At 36.9% G+C, this 24,904-nt stretch overlaps 1 protein-coding gene across 2 annotated transcripts in view; it reads left to right on the top strand.

The window, feature by feature from the left end:
- COMMD10 (COMM domain containing 10) overlaps positions 1-24,904 on the top strand; it is a 184,318-nt gene that overhangs the window by 89,999 nt on the left and 69,415 nt on the right. Inside the window, exon 6 of one of the 2 annotated variants that reach the window (XM_059888321.1) lies at positions 1-24,904. This exon is cut by the window's left edge and continues 40,820 nt beyond it; it is cut by the window's right edge and continues 37,028 nt beyond it. The gene's annotated coding sequence lies outside the window, so the exon portion shown is untranslated. 2 annotated transcript variants of the gene reach the window in all.

Below are 24,904 nucleotides of genomic sequence, written 5' to 3'. Positions count from 1 at the left end.
TGTGATGACTTTGTTTTCTGGCAACTGCTCCCTGTGGACTGTGTGTCCTAATGTCTGTCATTCTTACAGTTCCAGGCTTCAGATGAATGTGAATGACTATTCAATACCGTGACAATTAAATATGTGGGGGTGGGGACCCAAATAACTATTGACCTTGCTTAGTTCTCATGGCCACCAGGTTTAGGGGATGGAAGGCCCCATGACTGATGGCTTTGTCAGTATCGCACTGAATGGAATTGTAATATTTCCCAAAAAGAAAAGATGCTAGTCAGACAGGTATGGATGTCTTCTTCCAGAAGGGTTCATCTGCTTCCCATTGCAAGCTATTCTGGTTGCTCTTGTTTCACTATCTAACATAACCATTTTTAAGTTCAGTTGAATTAAATTGCCTCCTTTTGAAAAGATGAAAATGCTACTTCTGGTAGGATTTGGTTATTTATATCCAGTGCAAATTAGATCAGAAAGGTTTCTTATAGTGTGTAGCTGGTGTCACCTATTCTGAAGGACTGGAAATTTTGATTCTGAAAAAGAAAGTAAGTATTTTGAAACTTGGCAATGTTGCAAAGTGGTAGATAGCATGAAAGCCGTGTGGACCTGGGTATGACTTTGCAACTTCCTAACTATGTGCCCTTAGGCACGTCACTTAATTTTTCAAATCCTCATTTTTTTTAAACTATAGGATAAAAATAATACATATATCATAGAATAGCTATGAAAATTAAATGAGGCAAGTAAAGCATTTAGCACAATACCTAGCACATAGTGGGTAATTGGTAAGTGATAGCTTCCTGGATATTATGATTCCCACTAGTAGTAACAATAGTAATAAATACTGTCCTTGGCCACCCTTGTTCTCAAATGGTTCCCAACTACCTAGGATTAGGAGTTTGAAAAGGTTCTGTAGTTCAGTTACATTAAGGTTCACATCAGATTTTACAAATGAGTCAGAAAGTCTAACTGCTGTTCATAATATTGGTTCTATGGGGAAAATGGTCTTGAAATTGAAGAAAATATATTTTGTATAAGTCATTCTTCAGAGGAATTTGCTTCTCTTTGCTCTGTTGTTGTTGTTTATATTTAGTTTTTCCCTTTATGAGGGCCAGACAAATAAGTAAGGATCAGAATCTATTTCATAAAATACTAGAATTAAAGTGTACCTAGCAGAATGAAATATATTTGCAGAGACTGTTGATGGCCATAAGAAGTTGTGTCATAGCCATGTGACTTGTTTGTGGAGGTATTGCTTGATCTGGAGCCTAATTAAGACACACATGAAGTTTCAAGGCTTTTTGCTTTGTTTTTGTAGTCAGGTGTTTAACATTTGGCTTTAAAAGTCCTGTCATAACTTGTGGCCCTTTACAGTGATGGGGTGATTGACTCATGAGGAAAAGTGGTTATGGTAAGCAGGCAGAGAATTCAACTGCTTTGTTATTAATGAGAATAAATTCATAGATGAATAATCTAAGACACACATAGCTAAAATGATGATTTTCTAGTATAAAAAACTTAATAGCCAACTCTCAATAGCCAACTTAGTAGCCAACTCTATCTTAATAGCCAACATTCCCATCTCTGGTTAATTTACGTGATTATCACACAATATTAAGAAGTCAGAGTTATGGAGTTGATATTGTAGTGGCTTACTTGTAAGAAAGATATTTTATTTATGGCTATAGACAGTACATGGCATACTTCTGTTCAAGGATCCTTCCTGCTATTATTAATCACAGAAATACTATATCTCTGTGTGTGGATGGCTTCTCACCACCTAATATAATGATCAGAAAAATAGTGATAAACTCTAAATGGTGATTAATTTTTATCTTTATATATAAAGGATACCTTTTCTATATATATAAAAGGATAGATTTTCAAATTTACCAGGGAAAAGGAGACACTAAGCAAAACCTAAGAAATAATGGATATTATTTGTGTGACATATGATTTTCTAAATAAAGCTTAGAAGCATCACTATACCTGTTCTTTAAATATGTGCAAAAATAACATCTTGATAATAGAAGTTTTCTTTTTATAGATTGTCAGTAATTTATACCAGAAGTTGATAATTAAGGAAAGATAATTGTTCTGCCAAATAAATACCTATCCTTTTTTAATCTTTCTTGCAGTAAACACTTGTCAAAGTGTTAGTCCCTCAGTGATGTCTGACTCTTTGTGACCCCATCGAGTATAGCCTGACAAGCTCTTCTGTCCATGGAATTCACCAGGCCAGAATACTGGAGTGGGTTGCCATTTCCTTCTCCAGGGTTATCTTCCTGACCCATGGATTGAACCCAGGTCTCCCGCATTGCAGGCAGATTCTTTACTGTCTGAGCTACCAGAGAGGTCCAAACACTTGTGGTATTTTTAATATGTGGGGTTGTTTGCCACATTTTGCAGAGTCTAGTTCACAATCATAGTCTTCAGTTTTAGAAGAGACCATAAAAGGTCATTCCATTCATCCCCTTCCACTTGATGGTAATGTACTTTGCAGTTTAATCTGAAATTAACACCTTAGGCAACATTTTTTTTACTTTCTAAAGTGTCATTTGATTTCACGTACACAAGTTTTTTTGTTTTTTTTTGTCTTTCTTGCCAATAAGAATTATAAATGTTATTTTTATAGAAATAGAAAAATCTGTGAAAGAACTCTGCTACTTTTCCTATCTTTTCTAAAAGTGCGTTCAAATGTAGGCACCTATGGAAAGAGCCAGTCAGCCTTTGAGTAGAATCCAGTTCAGATACTGAAGCACAGAGAGATTACGTGATTTGCCTGTGTTATATATTGAACTATTAGTAGAGTAGAATTGAAATTGTTGTGTGCTGGAACCAAACTTGGGTCTGCTTGCACTAAGGCCAAACTGTGGACCCTGGGTTGTGGCGAAGTGCAGTCTTTATTGCAGGGCTCCAGGCAAGGAGGTCAGGACAGCTAGGCTAAAGACACCCAAACTCCCCAGGAGTTTCAGCAAAGCATTTTTAAAGGTGAAGTGAAGGAGGGGCATCCCAGGGTCTGTGGTCATCTCGTGCACAATTCTCTGATTGGATAATTGTGAGGTAAAAGGGGTGCTATCACAGGGGTTAGCATTATTAGCCCTTAGGCACTGATTGATCTGAGGAGGGGTGGCGCGGGAGGAGCTTTGTGGTCACGATCATCAAGTGGTTCTTACTTCTTTTTGTGGTGGTTTTAGCATTTGTCAAACAACTCAGAAAATGTGCATCAGATACTCTTATCTAGGTACTTCAGAGAGTAACTAGAGCAGAGGATAAGGGTGAGGTTCTGTCTTGGGAATGCCCCATAAGGTCCTGCTCCATTATCATAGACTCTAATCCCCAAGTCAGTTCAGCTCAGAGCCAGAGCCATGGATGCTTTCCTCGTGGTTATTGTGTGAAAGGCTTGATTACCAGAGATGTAAAGAGAGTTGTCTCAGATGGATCTCTTTGCTTCTCTTCTCTAACTTTCTCTTCTCTCTCACACGCATAGTCTTAGCTTGAGACATACATATGTATATATGTATATATCTGCAACCACATATATGCATTACCTTTTACAGTTTTGATGAGTTTTTTTTTAAACTTCGTTTCACAGCCTTAAGTCAAGTTATCCTCAGAAATGTCCATTGCTTGTCTTAAAGAGAAAGACATTAATAGTAGTCATAGCTGGAGAGATAAGAGGAACACAGAAGGAGCAGGGTAATTTCAAGTACATTTTGGTATTTTCCTTGCTGTATATTAGAGGTGTATGCTTTTAGTAGGTGATTACCTTTAGAAGTCAGTCTCTTGCCTTTGACTGAATATAAAGAATTGTAAATATACTGTATTGACACTGATTGGCTGCTGTGGAAATCATTTTACTGTCATGAACTGACACTCTGACTACACTGCAAAATTAAATGAGAAGAATGACAGCTTGCTGTTTGGTTTTAAGTCTTTAAAGCAATTGCCAGGAAGGTTTTTGGTTTACACAGAGTTACACATTCAATATGACAGTAATTCAAGTCTATGTCCCAACCACTAATGCTGAAGAAGCTGAAGTTGAATGGTTCTGTGAAGACCTACAAGACCTTCTAAAACTAATACCAAAAAAGATATCCTTCTCATCATAGGAGGCTGGAATGCAAAAGTAGAAAGTCAAGAGATACCTGGAGTAACAGGCAAATTTGGCTTTGGAGTACAAAATGAAGCAGGGCAAAGGCTAACAGAGTTTTACCAAGAGAACGCATTGGTCAAAGTAAATACCCTCTTCCAACAACACAAGAGATGACTCTACATGTGGACATCACCAGATAGTCAACATTGAAATCAGATTGATTATATTCTTTACAGCCAAAGATGGAAAAGCTCTATACAGTCAGCTAAAACAAGACTGGGAGCTGCCTGTAGCTCAGATCATGAACTCCTTGTTGCAAGATTCCGACTTAAATTGAAGAAAGTAGGGAAAACCACTAGGCCAGTCAGGTATGACGTAAATCAAATCCCTTATGATTACACAGTGGAAGTGAGAAATAGATTCAAGGGATTAGATCTGATAGACAGAGTGCCTGAAGAACTATGGAAGCAGGTTCATGACACTGCACAGAAGGCAGGGATCAAGACTATTTCCAAGGAAAAGAAATACAAAACAGCAAAATGGTTGTCTTACAGATAGCTCTAGGAGGAGGCCTTACAAATAGCTGAGAAAAGAAGAGAAGCAAAAGGCAAAGAAGAAAAGGAAAGATATACCTAACTGAATACAGAGTTCCAGAGAATAGCAGGGAGAGATAAGAAAGCCTTCTTAAGTGAACAATGCAAAGAAATAGAGGGAAACAATAGAATGGGAAAGACTAGAGATCTCTTCAAGAAGATTAGAGATACCAAGGGAACATTTCATGCAAAGATGGGTCGATAAAGGACAGAAATGGTATGGACCTAACAGAAGCAGAAGATGTGAAGAAGAGGTGGCAAGAATACACAGCACTATACGAAGAAAGGTCTTAATGACCTGGATAACCATGTGATGGTGTGATCACTCACCTAGAGCCAGACATCCTGGAGTGCAAAGTCAAATGGGCCTTAGAAAGTATCAGTATACTCCACAAAGCAAGTGGAGGTGATGGAATTCCAGCTGAGCTATTTCAAATTCTAAAAGATGCTGCTGCTAAAGTGCTGCAGTCAATATGCCAGCAAATTTGGAAAGCTCAGCAGTGGCCACAGGAGTGTAAAAGGTCAGTTTTCATTCCAGTTCCAAAGAAGGGCAGCGCCAAAGAATGCTCAAACTATTGCACAGTTGCAGCACTTCACATGCTAGCAAGGTAATGCTCAAAATCCTTCAAGCTAGGCTTCAACAGTACGTGAACCGAGACACTCAAATGTACAACATGGATTTAGAAAAGGCAGAGGAACCAGAGATCAAATTGCCAACATCTACTGGATAATAGAACAAGCAAGGGAATTCCAGAAAAATATCTACTTCTGCTTCATTGACTATGCTAAAGCCTTTGACTGTATGGATCATGACAAACTAGGAAATTCTTAAAGGGATGGAAATACCATACCTCCTTACCTGCCTCCTGAGAAATCTGTATGCAGGTCAAGAAGTAACAGTTAGCATCAGACATGAAACAACAGATTGGTTCCAAATCGAGAAAGGAGTAAGTCAAGGCTGTATATTGTCACCCTGCTTATTTAGCTTCTATGCAGAGTACATCATGCAAAATTCTGGGCTGGATGAAGCTCAAGCTGGAATCAGGATTGCCGGGAGAAATATCAATAACCTCAGATAGCCAGATGACAACACCTTTATGGCAAAAGCAAAGAGGAACAAAAAAGAGCCTCTTGATGAAGATGAAAGAGTAGAGTGAAAAAACTGGCTTGAAACTCAACATTCAAAAAACTAAGATCATGGCATCTGATCCCATCACTTCATGGCAGATAGATGGGGGAAACAATGGAAACAGTGACAGACTGTATTTTCTTGGGCTCCAAATTCACTGCAGATGGTGACTGTAGCCATGAAATTAAAAGACACTTGCTCCTTGGAAGAAAAGCTGTCACAGACCTAGAGAGTGTATTAAAAAGTAGATACATCACATTGACAACAAAGGTCCATATAGTCAGAGCTATGATTTTTCCAGTAGTCATGTATGGATGTGAGAGTTGGACCATAAAGAAGGCTGAGCACTGAAGAATTGATGCTTTTGAACTGTGGTGTTGAAGAAGACTCTTGAGTCTCTTGGACAGCATGGGGATCAAACCAGTGAATCCTAAAGCAAATCAGCCCTGAATATTCGCTGGAAGGACTGATGCTGAAGCTGAAGCTCCAATACTTTGGCTCCCTGATGGGAAGAGCCGACTCACTGGCAATGACCCAGGAGGAGAATGGGATGACAGAGGATGAGATGGTTGGATGGCATCACCGACTCAATGGACATGAGTTTGAGCAAACTCCTGTTTTCACAAACAGGGAGATTGTGAAGGACAGGGAAGCCTGGTGTGCTGCAGTCAGTGGAGTCCCAAAGCAGTGTTGGATACTAGTGAGCAACTGAACAACAGCAACAAAGTTGCCCTGCCTGTAAGTAGCAGAGATGGGACTAGAACTTGACTTTTGCATTCTCAGTCAAATTCTCTTTCTACTGCACTGAATTCACTTTCTTGAAAGTGAAAGTGAAGTCGCTCAGTCGTGTCCGACTCTTTGCAACCCCATGGACTGTAGCCTACCAGGCTTCTCTGTCCATGAGATTTTCCAGGCAATAATCCTGGAGTGGATTGCCATTTCCTTCTCCAGGGGATCTTCCCAATCCAGGGATCAAACCCAGGTCTCCTGCATTGTAGACAGACACCTTGCCGTCTGAGCTACCGGTAATATGAATGGTTCATATTAGGTAAATTTATAAGTTATTGTTTCTTTCTTTTTTTTTTAAAGTTATTGTTTCTTATCTCATATTCACTTAGATATTTTCTCATCCCTTCTTTTCTGTACCTTCTGCTTTAAGTTTTCTTTTGGATCTTATTCCTGATTATGTTGATTATTTAGAGAAATATCTGCCATCATTCTCTATATTATAATCAGAAGGAGAGTTGGAACATAAATGTTTTCCCTCTTAAATTCATTTGAATAACAGAATATGTTAAGTCAATTGTAACATGCAAACAGAACCCTCATGTGGTGAAACTGCTTACATGCTTAATAAGGATTCAACACCATAGTTGCAAAATTGAACATCATTGTACTCCATCTTAATGTTAATATTTGATCTTACTCATAATGGTTGTTTGTATGTAAACTTTTCATTTACTATAGAGGTCGTAGTATAGGATATTAAAGAAGACATTTGACTAAAACTTCATTTTTCTTATGAGCTCCCACGTACCCATAGCAATTTTAGACAACACATGCTGTTTTACTGGAAGAGCAACTAGAGGATATAGTCTGATCACTCTGTACCTCCCATGGTAAACCTTCTGTTTGTTTTGTGAATTTAGTGGTTAAAGATGCATGATAAAACTTGTCATCTCTGTTAGATGCTGCTAGATCAGATGTTAATAAAATGGCTGCCTAGCTTCTGTAGTTCTTCTTTTTATTTCATTAAATAATCAGTTTCCTAGATGGTCATACATCTGGTGTGTCCAGAATCTTCTTTCTCTGAAACACTCAAATCTACAACATAAGTTTTAAATTCCAAATTAAAGGGAGGAGGAGGATTATTCATAAGTGAAAATGTTCTTCAAACTTATGAAAGAAAACAGAATTTTTCGTGGAAATTTATTTTCACATTTCTGACCATTGTATGGTTTTCCTAGCAGTACAAAACAATTCCGTGCAGTCCTCTCATTTAATTGTTGAAGCAGAAAAGTACATTAAATCTTAATTAGCCGTACTACTGTTGGGGAAAAAGTTACATATTCAGTTAAGATGATTTGTTGAGAAAATACACATATGTATACATATACATTTGGATATATGTGTATTTGTATATGCACATATATGTATATATACACACATGCATATGTGTGTGTTTTGTTTGTATGTATATACTTAATATTCCTTTCCAAATACTATTCTGTTTCATACCTTGGAAAATATAAATAACAAAATATAAGGTGAAGATAAATTTAAGTTGTTAAACCACTTTTTTTTTTTTTGCCTTTAACATCACAGATATTAAGAAAACTTGAGGACTTTTAATTTGGTTTAAAAAATTTTTAGCATCTATTTGTTTTTTATTTTGTTTTCTTGACCTGCTCAATTACACATTTGCTTCCTGTTATTCTCAGGGTTTTTTATTTCTCTAAAACGCTTTGATTTCCCCTCCACTGATTCTTTTCCCTCTGTTGTTTATGTACATCACTTACATGGTAGTATCTAAAAGACAAAAAGCAATTTAGACATAAAGTTGAATAACATTTTATTGTTCTTAATTCTGGAGATTGTTTACTGAGGTTATTATTTGTTGCCCAGTTATCTGCATGTCAGGTATTCAGGATGTCAGTCACCAGACACTTCACATTGAGTTCTGGTGGGCTTATGGTTGTGTATTTTGCAGAATTCATGAAGGCATTTTCTACAGATTTATCATGAATTTATGGTCATTGGAACTGTCTATACTTCCTAATCCATTTGTTCCACGGAGTAGTCTTCGAGTCAGAACAGCAGTTTCCATTTCCCTTATGGGTAAATGAACCCACACATACATTTATCATTGATCTCTAGCACTGGAAAAATGTAGAAAGTGGATGTTTGCTCTGTATTCGAAGGAGGGAGAATATTTGGGGAGAGCTTTTCTGAAAGCAGAATTGGTGGAATAAAAATTTATATTCACCCTAAGGGAGATAGACTGTCAAAAGCAAACTAACCTCTTTGGTGGATGTTTGAATCAGGGATATAGTCCAACCACAGTAGAGTATTTAGTTTGACTTTTCTTTGAGAAGCAGGGGAAACCTGTGGTTTTGGGCTGGCAGGCATGAGGACGCAATCACCCTCTCCTCTCCCTTCCTTTCCCCCAAATTATAAATAGAAGTGTGTCCAAATAACTGCAGAGATACAATCTAGCTTCTCCCTTTTCCTGTTTTAATATGCTTTTTTATTTTTTAAGAATTAAAGTTAGCAAACTTGAGAGAGAATCTAAAAGTACTTTTTCATTTTTTTTTGACTTTTAGTTGAGTTACTCGAATTAGATGCAATTATTGCATTGCCATGTCTATTGTATTATATGCAAGTCTAGAATACTTGTTCTTTTTACTCCTGTAATCTTGGAATAAACACTTCATTTTTAGCCATTACAAATAACAATAGCTGTATTTTTAATTAATGTGAATTGTATTTTATTTTAACTAATAGTTTAGATATATCTATATATCCAAGTCAATCCACTGAAATGAATAATCCTCTATATCAGGAAAGGACATCAGTAAGATTAGAGATTTCTTGACTTCCTTGATCCTTCTTATTAGTCTTTCAAGAGATTGCATAAAGATGATACAGGTGTTTTATTCATCAGGTTTTCTTCATTGATTTTTTGGAACATTGCATTATCAGAGAGAGAGGGAGGGAAATCAGTAGTTTTTCTGTATCACATTGCCCACCTTTATCATTCCCATTCTTTCTTTTGGCCATTATTTATCAGGGACCTACTGTGACCCAGACATTATACAAAGCTCTGACAATAAGTGACCATAATCATTTCAGCCATTATGGACCATTAGTAGAGAAGGTCCATAAATCAGGATTCCTGAGTCTCACTGCCTGGGTTTTACTCTTGGTTGCACCACTTCCTGGTGATGTTGGACAAGTCTCTTCATCGTTGGTTTTGATTTCCTTCTTGCTAAAATGAATATAACAGCTCTAAATGAGAAAAATGTGTGGATTAAATGAGGTAATACATGTAAAACATTTAGCACAGATGTTAGGAGAGGAAACTTATAGTTTAGTATCTCTAACCCTGTTTAAAAAAGTGATTTGACTAGCTTTATTTATTTGGTTATAATGTTTCTATTTCACTTTTAGAGCCTTTTCCCAGTGTAGTGCCCTCTGAAATATACTCTGGTCAACTTTTCTGTTTCGAAAAGCTCCTGAAAGTCTATCATGTCTTGGAAGCTTCCTCATTTAACATCTCTTGGCCAGACATTTCTATCCATGTAACACTCATGACCCTTGTCACATGCTGGCAGTGATGTACAGTTACTTCTTCCTTGACATGTTGCTTCTTTGGATTGTTCATTTGCTTATTTGAAGTGTGACTCCTGGGTATCTTTTTCAGTTATTTATTATCTGTTTCTTGTTGTAAATACCTTGAAGGGAGGAAACCATAGCAGTCCGCACAGTAGACATTTAATAACTGAAATAAGTTGAAACAATTTCCATTCTCAATAGAGGAGAATATAGCTTTCTTTCACCAGGCTGTGTGGTTGAGAATAGGACTATCAGAACTGTTCTACTGTCTTAGCCTTTAGATGCAGGGGTGTACCAAGTTCAACTGAACCCTTTGTAAAATGAATTAACCTCTTTCATTCTTAAGCGTCCACAGTTTAGACTATATTTTACGGTTTCAACTGTGTACTGTTTCTCCAGTGTAGCTCATTTGTTGGATTAAGCTTTGTGAATTTCTTTTATTGTGAATAGTAATTTTCTAAATTTTTTACTTTTGTTTTGCTTTTTGATTCTGTTTTCTGTGATGTTAGCATGCTCATTTTTGACTTCTTTCCCATAGCCCCTTGCTTTCTTCCAAGTCTTACTCTGAAGCCTTTTGAAGCTCTACAATTAGATTACATTTATTGACCATCCTATCATTAAGCCATATTTTCTTTTTTCCTTTTTATTTGCAATTTATATATTATATGCTTTATTTTGACTCATTTAATAAATGATTAAGTCTCCTGCTTATAATTCTGTATGGAAAATTTCATTTTCATTTATTTTTCTTCCTTCTTGTACAAAAACTGGAGATCGAGTGTAAAACTTTCTGGATAAGTACATCCTGAGGTTTTGTATGTGTGTGAATGTATACTCAATTGCTTCAGTCTTGCCCGACTCTTTGCAACTCTGTGGACTGTAGCCCACCAGGCTTTCTGTCCACGGGGATTCTCCAGGCAAGAATACTGGAGTGGGTTGCCATGTCCTCCTCCAGGGGATCTTCCCCATCCAGGGATCAAACCTGCATCTCCTGCACTGCAGGCAGATCCTTTACTGCTGAGCCACTAGGGAAGCCCACAAGACTTTGTATACTTGGCCCTTAATATTTTCATTGCTTTTTTTTTTTTTTAAGAGCAAAAGGTTGTCACCTGATTACCAATCATATAAGATGCCTGTTTGATGTGACAAATCTGTCTGTTAAGACTGATTTTCCACTTAGTATTTCCTGGCAACACAAAACCAAGTATAGAGCACTCTGTGCCATTTTTAGTTCTTAGGATGTAGCATGCGAGACAATTCTCATTTTTAAGAGCAAAAATAGACTAGGAGAATCAAAAAGACTTATGTGTTATTTCTCCATTCATATGGTTAATATAGGCTACTGTGTGTTGGTATTATTGAATCTCAACCCAAATTTCTTATCTCCTGTTGAATTGTTATGAATTCAAATAAAAACACTAAGAGAAAAAGTTAACATTAAAAATACAGAGGCAATTGGTAGTTAGCACAGGGAGTGAAATTTTACCTTAAGTCATAGTATGCTCATTAAAACATTTAAAATTTTAACTTCCTCAAGGTACCTCTTAAAGGATTTGTAATTTTTTACTTAAAAAAAATTTCTTTTTATTGATCGATCTGTTTGTCAGTCTTTATTGTTAGCTACTCATTCATTGAAATAGTGACATATTAATTAAAAAAATAACTTCTCGGGGACTTCCCTTGTAGTCCAGTGGTTAAGAATCCACACTTCCAGTGTATTGTTCTTGATATTCATTCCAGACATTACATATATCAGTAGTTTGTTGCTTTTTTGTTGCTGAAAGTATTCCATTTTATAAATGTACCAGTTTGTTTATTCACCTGTTGAAGGATACTTGTTTTCCTTTTTGTTGTTCAGTTGCTCAGTCGTGTCCAACTCTTTGCAACTCCATGAACTATGGCATGCCAGGCTTCCCTGTCTTTCACCATCTCCTGGAGCTTGCTCAAACTTATGTCCATTGAGTTGGTGATGCCATCCAACCATGTCATCCTCTGTCATCCCCTTCTCCTCCTGCCTTCAGTCTTTTCTAGGATCTTTTCCAGTGAGTCAGCTCTTGGCATCAGGCGGCAAAATTATTGGAGCTTCAGCTTCAGCATTAGTCCTTCCAATGAATATTCAGGGTTGATTTTTCTTAGGATTGATTGGTTTGATCTCCTTGCAGTCCAGAGGATTCTCAAGAATCTTCACCAGCACTACAGTTCAAAAGCATTATTAGTTCTTTGGCACTCAGCCTTCTTTATGGTCCAGCTCTCACCTCCATACATGACCACTGGAAAAACCATAGCTTTGACTAGATGGACCTTTATCGGCAAAGTGATGTCTTTGCTTTTTAATATGCTTTCTTGGTTTGTTATGGCTTTTCTTCCAAGGAACAAGCATATTTTAATTTCATGGCTGCAGTCACCATCTGCAGTGATTTTGGGGTCCAAGAAAATAAAGTCTATCACTGTTTCCATTGTCTCCCCATCTGTTTGCCATGAAGTGATGGGACCGGATGCCATGATCTTAGTTTTTTGAATGTTGAGTTTTAAGCTAGCCTTTTCACTCTCCTCTTTCACCCTCATCAAGACTCTTTACTTCCTCTTCACTTCCTGCCATAAGGGTAGTGTCATCTGCACTAGCTGAGATTATTGATATTTCTCCCTGAAATCTTGATTCCAGCTTGTGCTTCATCCAGCCTGGCATTTCACATGATGTACTTTGCATATGAGTTAAATAAGCAGGGTGACAATACGCAGCCCTGACACACTCCTTTCCCAATTTGGAACCAGTCCGTTGTTCCATATCCGATATTAACTGTTGCTTCTTGACCTGCATACAGGTTTCTCAGGAGGCAGGTAAGGTGGTCTGGTATTCCCATCTCTTGAAGAATTTTCCACAGTTTGTTGTGATCCACACAGTCAAAAGCTTTAGTGTAGTCAATGAAGGAAAGATAGATGTTTTTCTTGAATTCCCTTGCTTTTTCTATGATCCAGTGGATGTTGGATCTCTGGTTCCTCTGCCTTTTCTTAATCCAGTGTGGATTAAGATGCTGGATTATCTGGAAGTTCTTGGTTCACGTATTTTTGAAGCCTAGCCTAGATTTTGGCAATTATAAGTAAAATGACTATCAACATTAAAAAAAAGAGAATCCGCACTTCCACTGCAGGGAGCATGGGTTCGATCCCTGGTCAGGGAACTAAGATCCTGCATGCCATGAGGCACTGCCAAAAAAAAAAACAAAATAAAGAAACCTTCTAAGCACTTGATGTTTTTAAGATTATAGATATATAATCTTTATATACACACACACATATGTATACACACACATATATATGTAAATACATACAGATATGCTGCTGCTGCTAAGTTGCTTCAGTCGTGTCCGATTCTGTGTGACCCATAGACGGCAGCCCACCAGGCTCCCCTGTCCCTGGGATTCTCCAGGCAAGAACAGTGGAGTGGGTTGCCATTTCCTTCTCCAATGCATGAAAGTGAAAAGTGAAAGTGAAGTCGCTCAGTCGTGTCCGACTCTTAGTGACCCCATGGACTGCAGCCTACCAGGCTCCTCTGTCCATGGGATTTTCCAGGCAAGAGTACTGGAGTGGGGTCTATGTTTATTTGTGGTATTTGTAAATTTTTTCCTCTAAGAAGAAGAATATTTATTTACAGAGTTATTGTTGACTGATTGTTGGAATGACAACAGAGGAAGATTTGAAATACATTCTAAGTATTACTATAGAAGATATACTCAGTACTTTAACAACTGTCTAAAAACCACCTAATAAATGAGTGTGTATCCGATGGCAGGTATTCATACTACAGACTTATTATTAGATAGAGTTATTCATCCAAACATGTATGAATAACTATCATAATTATTGTATTCACACCCCATACCCATATCAAATCTGTCAATAAATCCTGTTACCTTACTTTCAGAATATGTGCTAAATGTAATTATTCTCACTACCACCTACTTCAAATCAGATTTCACTTTTTTTTAGAGATACCTGACACATTTTATCAAAATTGGGACCCTGTTTCCCATCTCCACATTCTTTCCCCTTATTTCATTTTATTTTTTTTAGTAGAGCTTTCCACTTTTTGATATTATATCTTTTTTAAAAAACTTATCACCTGTGATTTATTGTTTGTTTCCCATTAGAATGTAAGTACCATGAGGGTGAGGAATCTGTCTTATTAATCCAGTGGTCACTAAATGTAGAACAGTGCTTGGCACACCTTAGGTATTTAAGAAAATGAATACAGGAAGGAACAAGTGCTATGGAGACACAGAAACTTGATGTGAGCCATCTAACAATTTTCTGCTTAGCATATTTTTTTTTAATTAGGGAATGAGTGAATGAATGAATGAATTCAAAAATTAGGCTTTGGTAGTCCACTTCGGAAAAATTGTTTGTCATTATCTACTAAAATTGAACATACATATACCATGTAACTCAGAAATTCCACTTCTAGGTATATACCCAACTGAAATGCAGATATATATTCACCAAAAGCCATGAATGACAGTGTCCATAGCAGTGCTATTCACGAGAGCGCAAATGTAGAAACTGCCCATATAAACAGTAGAATGGATAAATTGTAGTATGGTCATATAACAAAATACTATACATCGTTGAGAATATATGAAGTATAGTATTGTTAGATTGTGAATGAATTGTATAAATATAATGTTGACTGAAAGAAGTCAGAGGCAAAATAACACATATTATATAATTTTACTTATATAAAGTTCAGATCTGTTTTTAGATGTCAGGATAGTGTTTATCCTTGAAAGGATGGCCCTGGAAGGGGAATGAGGAGGGACTTTTAGGGTGCTCTGGTGTTTTATATCTTAAAGATAGTACAACATGCCATTAGTGCAACATGACAGTCCTAGCCTTAAAAGAATTAACTTAATGAAGGAGCAGCTAACATTAGGCTAAGTGAAATAACTGATGTATAAACTGCTTTGAATGAGCAGAGGATGAAATAATTTCTTTTTATTTAATAGTTTCCTCAAAAACCAGGTAATTTAATGACGAAGAGGTTAAACTCTTTTTAACAGATATAGTCATAACTTATGGCAAACTAGAACATTCCTTAAGAGAGAAAAATTTTATTTCAAAAGTTACAAACTGAGTTTTTAAATGTTTTGAATCACAGCAAGTTGGAAGTGATCAATAAAAAATGTAAACACTATTACAATACAGTGTCAACACTAAGAAAAATAAAATTTTATATCAATAATATCATTGATGAACCAATGGAATGTCAGGTGACAAACATGGATGAGATAGTGTTGGCACAACCATCATATTGACAGAGATGTGAAGGTCTGCTGCTGCTGCTGCTAAGTCGCTTCAATTGTGTCTGACTCTGTGCGATCCCATAGATGGCAGCCCACCAGGCTCCACTGTCCATGGGATTCTCTAGGCAAGGGTACTGGAGTGGATTGCCATTTCCTTCTCCAAGGCATGCACACATGCTAAGTAGCTTCAGTAATGTCTGACTCTGTGCGACCCTATGGATAGCAGCCCACCAGGCTCCTCTGTCCACGGGTTTTTTGAGGCAAGAATAATGGAGTGGGTTGCCATTTCCTTCTCTGATGTGAAGGTCTGATATTTGCCAAATACTTATGCAGGGAAATTAGAACTTGTATACATTGCTGGTGTCAATGTAAATTGGTACAGTCCTCTTTGAAAAGCAGCTGTATGATGCCTAGTAAGTTTGAAGATGCACAAACCCTATGGTCCAGCAGGTTATCCTTCCAGAAGTCAACCTGAGCAAATATTGTACATGTATGGTGGAACTGAGCAGAACCCTGCAGGACTCCCCAAAGTACAAAGGCTTCTGTTTGTCCCTGGCCTCTTGTTTGTAGAGAAACAGAAATCTCTCAGTCATCCCTGAGTCACAAAAGAGCAGGCTTGAGCAGTTAATGGTTGGGACAATAGAGTAATAGACTCAGTGTCTGATGCACATTCCTTAGTTGTTTTAAAGATGCTATCACCACCATCAGAGGGAAAAAGCTAACTGCACCATGACCAAACTGTAACCGGAACATAAGCTGCTCCATCGTGAGCAGTACTGAATCTATAGCTAGCACTATTTGAAGAACTGATCTTCAGAGAATGAAATTAACACAATTGCTCTTAATAATCTATATGTTTGTGGGCATCAAAATAATTATACCTTGTTTTGCCTGTATATATAAGAAGACAACTAAAATTGTGAGCAAAGAGGCACCACAGACCTGTCTTCCACTCTAGTTATACAACATCATATGTCAGTGTGAAGAAATTATGGAAGATGGACTTTTCCCCCTAATCGCATAGAAATGAAATGTTGTCTGACAAGTAGGGATTTGTAAGTAGCTCTTTTAGCTCTTTGCCCCTTTCCTGTTTGTCAATTTTTGTCCCTGTTAAGCCGTAAGTATAAAAATGAGAGCACTAGGTAACATTTAACCTAACTCCTGATTTACATTCTACTAAATGCACACAATACCTTGCCTAACCTGTTGATTCTTTCCCTCGACTGAAAGAAGTAGGAGTGAAGAATTAAGTAGTTAATTAAAGAATGCCTTGCTCTCTAACTCCAGCAGCCCCCTTAGCAATCCTGCAGGCAGACCACATGGGCATAATAACATCTGAAGAAAGATAGTTAACTGTCAGCCATCCTGCACACAATGGAAAATGATGCAGAACCTAACCATCTGCTTCAATGATTAACTGAGATCACGTCCCCCTTTTCCCTTTAAAAATCACATAGCTGAGCAGAATCTTTAGAGTTGGTTTTGGGGACATGAGTCCACCATCTCCTTAGTTGGTAGGCTTTCTTATTAAAGTAACTTTCTTTCTGCCAACATTTGCCTCTCCACTATTGGCTTTTGAGCAGTGAGCAGCTGAACCTGAGTTCATTAACAGTAGGATGATTGTTACATTTGCAATAGTGACAAAGTGAAACCGTATTATGGCCTATTCTAGCTGGTTAAGTAAGTTTCTTTAAAAGTTGACATCATATAACAGTCAGAATGGTAACATGACAGTTCCATCTTGCCAAGATTAATAAATTTCAAAAATCAGTGCATATTAAAAAGAAAAATTGCAAAGAAACAAAAATTGTGTAAAAATTTGAAATACAGTAGTATTAATTTTTAATGTAATGAAAATATTTGCTAAGTCATGTCCAACTCTTTGAAACCCCATGGACTGCAGCACACCAGGCTTCCCTGTCCTTCACTGTCTCCTAGAGTTTGCTCAAAGTCAGTGATGTTATCTAACCATCTCATCCTCTGCCATCCTCTTTTTTTGCCTTCAATGAAAGTATAAAGACTAAAATATTCTCATACCTTATAAAGTATCTCTACTGAGAAAATACCGTACTACAGTTTCTTTCTTCTGCAAGAGTATAACTGGAGGTATGGGGAAATAAAATGAAGTATAAAAGTTTATGTTATTTGAAATTGCCATTAACTAAGCAAAATTTCAGTTTTAATGCCTGATACATTGCTAAGAAAACTCAGCAGCAGCCACAGGACTGGAAAAGGTCAGTTTTCATTCCAATCCCAAAGAAAGGCAATGCCAAAGAATGCTCAAACCACCACACAATTGCACTCATCTCACATGCTAGTAAAGTAATGCTCAAAATTTTCCAAGCCATGCTACAGCAATACGTGAACCATGAACTTCCAGATGTTCAAGCTGGTTTTAGAAAAGGCAGAGGAACCAGAGCTCAAATTGCCAACATCCTCTGGATCATCAAAAAAGCAGGAGAGTTCCAGGAAAACATCTATTTCTGCTTTATTGATTATACCAAAGCCTTTGACCGTGTGGATCACAATAAACTGGGAAATTCTGAAAGAGATGGGAATACCAGACCACCCGATCTGCCTCTTGAGAAACTTGTATGCAGGTCAGGAAGCAACAGTTAGAACTGGACATGGAACAACAGACTGGTTCCAAATAGGAAAAGGAGTACGTCAAGGCTGTATATTGTCACCCTGCTTATTTAACTTCTATGCAGAGTACATCATGAGAAACACTGGGCTGGAAGAAGCACAAGCTGGAATCCAGATTGCCGGGAGAAATATCAATAACGTCAGATATGCAGATGACACCACCCTTACGGCAGAAACTGAAGAAGAACTAAAGAAGCTCTTGATGAAAGTGAAAGAGCAGAGTGAAAAAGTTGGCTTAAAACTCAACATTCAGAAAACGAAGATCATGGCATCCGGTCCCATCACTTCATGGGAAATAGATGGGGAAACAGTGGAAACAGTGTCAGACTTTATTTTTGGGGGCTCCAAAATCACTGCAGATGGTGATTGCAGCCATGAAATTAAAAGACGCTTACTCCTTAGAAGGAAAGTTATGACCAATCTAGATAGCATATTCAAAAGCAGAGACATTACTTTGTCAATAAAGGTCCGTCTAGTCAAGGCTATGGTTTTTCCAGTGGTCATGTATGGATGTGAGAGTTGGAGTATAAAGAAAGCTGAGCACTGAAGAATTGATGCTTTTGAACTGTGGTGTTGGAGAAGACTCTTGAGAGTCCCTTGGACTGCAAGGAGATCCAACCAGTCCATCCTAAAGGAGATCAGTCCTGAATGTTCATTGGGAGGACTGATGTTGACACTGAAACTCCAATACTTTGGCCATCTGATATGAAGAGCTGACTCATTGGAAAAGACCCTGATGCTGGCAGGAGGAGAAGGGGACGACAGAGGATGAGATAGTTGGATGGCATCACTGACTCAATGGACATGGGTTTGGGTGGACTCCGGGAGTTGGTGATGGACAGGGAGGCCTTGTGTGTTGCAGTTCATGGGGTTGCAAAGACTTGGACGTGGCTGAGCGACTGAACTGAACTGGACATTACCAGGAAATCATGTTATGTGTAAGAGCTTGGTAATGATTATTTAGCTTGCTATTTTTATTCATTAGTGTATTAATATAAATTTATGTAAAGGAATTTCTAGTGAGGCTCAAATCACATACATAGATGAAGTTTTTCAGTTGCTTTTCAAATATGTGGAAATTTTAAAATACATCGATTTTGAAGGTCAGAAAAGTTTGATGCATATCTGTTTGTAACTGCATTTTATATACACACTTGCATGCAACAATTCATGATATAAGGTTATATTATACAGTGATATTTGAAACTTTAAATATACATATAAGATAATGAAGTGTAGTGGCTAAGAGCAGAGACTTGAACTGCATTTGAATTCTAGCCCTGGCAAGTTGTTATAATTTACCCATTTAAGCCTTGGTTTTCTTAGGTCTTGTTAAATAGAGATAATTTCTACTTCATTTTGTTGATTAAATGAGAATTTGTGTAAACTACTTAGTACAGTTACACAGCATACTCAGGAAGCCATTGATATTTTAATTCTAACTTCTTTCTCCTGAAAAACAATTAGATAAATATGATTTGAGTTTCTGATTTAGCTCTCAAAGTTGATGAGATTCATAATGTAACTCAGAGTAATATAAATACCTAGAGTGAAACAAGCATCTGTAGCAGTGGTTTGATGGAAAAATATAGCTAGAGTTTCAATTTGAAAAGCCCTAAACTTTGTCCTTTGGTTACCAGACTTACTGTGGATTTAAAAATCTGCGGATGCTCAAGTCCACTGTATAAAAAGGTGTGGTATTTCATGTAACGTACACTCTTCCTCCCATACACTTTAAATCATCTCTAGATTACTTTTAATACCTAATAGAATGCAAATGCTATGTAAATGGTTATGAATACAATGTAAATGCTATGTGAATAGTTGCTGGTGCATGGCAAATTCAAGTTTTGTTTTTTGGAACTCGGTTATTTTTTTTACAAGTGTTTTGATCTGGAGTTGATTGAACCCACAGATGCAGAACCTGCTGATATGGAGGGTCAACTGTACTTTCCCCTCTTAAAGTTCTAGAAGTAAAAGTGGTAATCCTCTCCCCAGGCACCCTTCTGTCTTGTGAGGAGTAAGAATGAATATACCCGCATATCTAAGCCTGTGGTGGTGGCCCTTTTTGCTTGGGGCTGGGGCTTTTTGGGGCTTATAAGAGGAATGAAGATTAAAAAAAGAGGTTCCAATGACAGGAGGCACTGAAGTGCCATGTTGTCCTGGCGGAAAGGATCTTGGGGTGAGGAGGTGAGTAATGGAAGATATAAAATGGTAGGCCAGGGTTATAGGTGTAATAGAAGTTCTGATTTTTAAAAAATAATCATTCCAACTGTACACTATTTCAAGAAATACTCTGGGTATTTTGTTGAAATTATGATAGAAAATGAATATATGACATTTTGGACTTCCCTGGTGGCTCAGATGGTAAAGAATCCACCTGCAGTGTGGGAGACCTGGATTTGATCCCTAGGTCGGGAAGACTCCCCTGGAGGAGGGCATGGCAACTCACTCCAGTATTCTTGCCTGGAAAATCCCCATGGACAGAGGAGCCTGGTAGGCTACAATCCATGGCGTTGCAAAGAGTTGGACATGACTGAATGACTAAGCACGGTACAGCAAATCACATTTTCTCATCCCAATCTTCTTTAAGAAAATTAAATGGATTTCTAATTGTTTTAACATGAAATTGTTGTGTAAGTTAGAACAGACATTGAAGGCTATCAGTAAACCCAATTAGAACTTTATAAGAAATAAAGAATTGTGTAAATATATCTGATATTTAACTTGTTTTAGGGTGTCTATAATAAAATATCCGTCACACAGTTATTTGTGGTCAGTGTTTTCAGGAATAAACTTGGTGTATCATATTGATTTCTCTTAGAAGATTGGGTTTGTATCTTTTATCTCTATAAACTACACTATGATTAAAGTTCCTTCTAGAGGATGTGAATTTAATAAATATGTTAACAAATAGCTATCTATGGAGATCGTATACTTTATTTCTTGTTATCTTTTAGAGACTCGTCATGATATTACTTGCCAAGGAGGCTTAGGATATGAAAGCACAGTGTACTCTTTTTATTGTGAGAAGTTCAAAGACCTTCTGAATATATTAATGATTAGCACCAAGCACTCCTTGATATTTATTCTACTAATAATGAGTTGTAAAGATGCCAGAGTCAAACTGAGAGGTGAATGCCAGGCTCCTTCACTAGCTGGGTGATTTGCTATTTCATATCCGTTTCCAGCTTTATTTTAGTTTGATTCAAATGTGGGCCTCTACAGAATGGCCAGTTACCACCGGCCTTGACCCTTTGGGTCACTGTGAAAATACTTACTGAATATCAAAGGTCTGTGTAAGGATATTTAATCTGTATGGGTTCTGTCTCCAGAAGGTCTGTGAAAGTCCTGAAATTGCTACATTTTGTGTATGTGCACATACACATTTTTTTTCTGAGAAGATGTCTGTATCATTTATGAGTACTGTCAAGTCTGTAACCCAAGAAGGGTTAAGTACCAGTGGGTTCATTTTGAAACCTTTTCAGAAGTGTCTTACATAGAGTAAACGTTTGCCATCTCATTTCCTTGATATACAGCATGTACCTCTGGAGAAATGAGGATACCACGTGTGTTTATTTATCAATCTTATTTTAATTTTACAGTCCAGAACATTTGTGGCCTTTTCATAATATAGTGGTATTTCTTTTTATGTGCATTCATATTTTAATGCAAATGCAGTGTCACTGAGTGAATGTGATTGATAAAATGTGAATGATGCTTTGCATAGTTTTATTATTTATGTACCTGAGTTCATTATTAAAGGGGGAAAGAAGGAATTTATCATATTTTACATGCAGTTTTTTCATGGAGTAGAACAATTTTAAAAAAGTTTTGGACTGTATAAAATTTTCATATTCAGAAAATATCTTTTTTTTTATAAAGAAAATACTGGTTTTTATGGAAGTACTAAACCCTAACACGTTCTGTAGAAATAGGATCTTATCATACAGAAAATGGTAGTATCATATATAGACTAAACCATGGTTGATTATTATGAGGGTATGTGAATATTTTGTCCTATTTGAACTGGACTTGGTGATAGAATCAGAATTCTTTAAAACTTAGCTGTTGCTCCTTGGATCTTTGTGTTGCCTAAAGGGAAACAAACTTCCTAGAAAGTGGAACTCTAGAGTTGAAGATGAACAAGAAGATTAGAAGATGTAATTATGATCTGACATTAATTAATATTTTTAATTAGACAATGAGTAATTTATTTCAAAATTCCAACACCCAAGGTCATAAAATTTATCACTACATTAATGAGCAAATGTGGAGTTATTTTGCTGACTTAGGAATTAAAATTTTAAGGACAAGATTTTTATTCTGTCACCAAAGAGAGCACAATGGTTGTGTTAATTAGTGAAAATACTAGAATTAGTAGGGGTGTTGACTTGTTACTGGCACTTTATCATATTACTTCATTTGAGATAAATAATACTGCCATTTTGATGAGGAAACTGAAACAGAGTAGCTTGTTCAAGGTGTTCTTTGAGACCTTTAAAACCAGGCAGTAATAGGTGCTCAGTATTTGTTAAGTTGAATTGCATTGATATCTGTGAATCTCTGCTGCTAAGTCACTTCAGTTGTGTCCAACTCTGTGTGACCCCATAGACGGCAGCCCACCAGGCTCCCCCATCCCTGGGATTCTCCAGGCAAGAACACTGGAGTGGGTTGCCATTTCCTCCTCCAATGCATGGAAGTGAAGAGTGAAAGTGAAGTCACTCAGTCGTGTCCGACTCTTAGCAACCCCATGGACCGCAGCCTACCAGGCTCCTCCATCCGTGGGATTTTCCAGGCAAGAGTACTGGAGTGGGGTGCCATTGCCTTCTCTGGTGAATCTCTGATCCCTTCCCTTTTCAGTGTTTCCATTTCCCCATTTATCTGTGGTTAAATCAAGGTCTAGGCTCCCAGGCCTTTATATATATATATACGGAAATGTTCCCAGTGAAATATATACCATCCTGTCAGCAAGCTTTTCTATCATTTGGGAGAAATGTGACCTATATTACATAACTCTGTGTAAAAGGTGAGTGCAGTAGATTTCTTATACCTCTGTTTCTTCTTATTCATCACCAATTACTAGACTGAAAATTGGTTGAAATACTGAAGGTCTTTTCTGTATAGCTTTTTTTTTGTCACTAGAGATGTTTCCTTATTTTTCTTAATAATTTGGGTAGTTAAGCCATCTGTAATATAGTTTTTACTTTGATTTGGTTTCTTTAGAGAGAGTATATTTTGTAGATATACCATAATTCTACTTTTGCACTCTCTCATTTTGCTGTAACCTTGTTTTAAAATAGTGGTTAGTTAATTCTGTGAATGATATCAAATTTGTGTGTTGTGGAATATGAGAAAAAGAAATGAAAATGTTGTATAATGAGCATTTTATAAAGATCTAAGCCTATGAAGAAAGTTTATATAATAGATAATACCTCAGCATATTTTAAATGTTATAGCTAGTATTAGTGCCTTATAGTCAAGTTCATTTAGTTGAAGGGAATATGATAGAAAATACTATTAAGTGATACCCTACTCCATCTAACTTTTATAGAAGGGAGCAGTTCTTAAAAGTTTGTGAAGATATCATATTTTGTTTATGCAGGTGTGTGCTTAGTTGCTCAGTTGTGTCCGACTCTTTGTGACCTCATGGACTGTAGCCTTCCAGGCTCCTCTGTCCATGGGATTCTCCAGGCAAGAATACTGGAGTGGGTTGCATGCCCTCCTCCAGGGGATCTTCCCAACCCAGGGATTGAACCCAGGTCTTCCGCACTGCAGGTGGATTCTTTACCGTCTGAGCCACCAGGGAAGCCTATGCAGATGTAGTGCTGGTGCTGTATTTAAAAATAAATGGCTTTTTTCCTTATTCTCATTTCCTTATAATCACTATTTTAATATGGCCTAATTGTTTAGGTCAATCTAGTGTGTGTTTTTTTATTTCAAATGAAGATTTCCTCTGTGAAGGAAATTTTGGTTGAGTATTAGAAGATAGACTGAGTATATAGAAGAAAAACAGTATTTTTCCTGTTTAATATAGAGCTCAGACTGGAAAAGTCACTCCTGAAGTTGCCCCTGGGGAAAGGAGAAGCCTTATCATTTACAGAATTGATGCCACAGGGACAGTTGTTTTAAAGTAAGGCAACCCAGACCATTGTAGCATTAATAACTTTTCCCAGTTAGATTAGAGGTTTAATCATAAAAGAACACAGTGTCCAGTATTTTTGACACAAGGTTTTTGCATATAGAAGAAGCATTTTTTAAGGCAATTCTTTTTCCTTAGATTTATATTTTTAGCCATTATGTAAAAGTTTTTATTGTTGGAAAAGGAATAGATAGCAAACTGATCAGAAGATTTTACATTGAGGGGAAAATTTGAATTTTTAGTGTAAATTTTGTAGTATTTGTTAGTAAGATTTTCTGTTGATTCAGGAGATTTTTTACTTCTGAATGATATACTTTACAAGAGTGAGGAAAGGCTGATCACATAAAATACACATAGCATGTATATAATATTTATATGAACCAGAAAGTTTTGTTCTTATGCTTTCAGTAGAAACATAAGACAAATCTCATGTTCTCATTGAAACAATTTCCAAAATATTAGGTTGTGTTTTTAATTAAGACTTGTATTTTCACCAAAATTATTACAAACTTCATAGTTAATCACCAGTAAATTTTATACATGTCCAGATAGAACTTTCTAAAGTGGATATAAATTAAATATAGCAGCTCTATATTTTATTTAAGTTTTTATTATAGCTTATAATTTCTGTGCTGTATCTTTAGTACAAAAAAGATGAACATTTAAATTAGGACTAAG

This window comes from Bos taurus, chromosome 7, assembly GCF_002263795.3.
Source record: "Bos taurus isolate L1 Dominette 01449 registration number 42190680 breed Hereford chromosome 7, ARS-UCD2.0, whole genome shotgun sequence".
NCBI classification, from domain to species: domain Eukaryota; kingdom Metazoa; phylum Chordata; class Mammalia; order Artiodactyla; family Bovidae; genus Bos; species Bos taurus.
The sequence above is the reverse complement of the archived record's forward strand: the minus strand, read 5'-3'. Positions and strand labels throughout refer to the sequence as shown.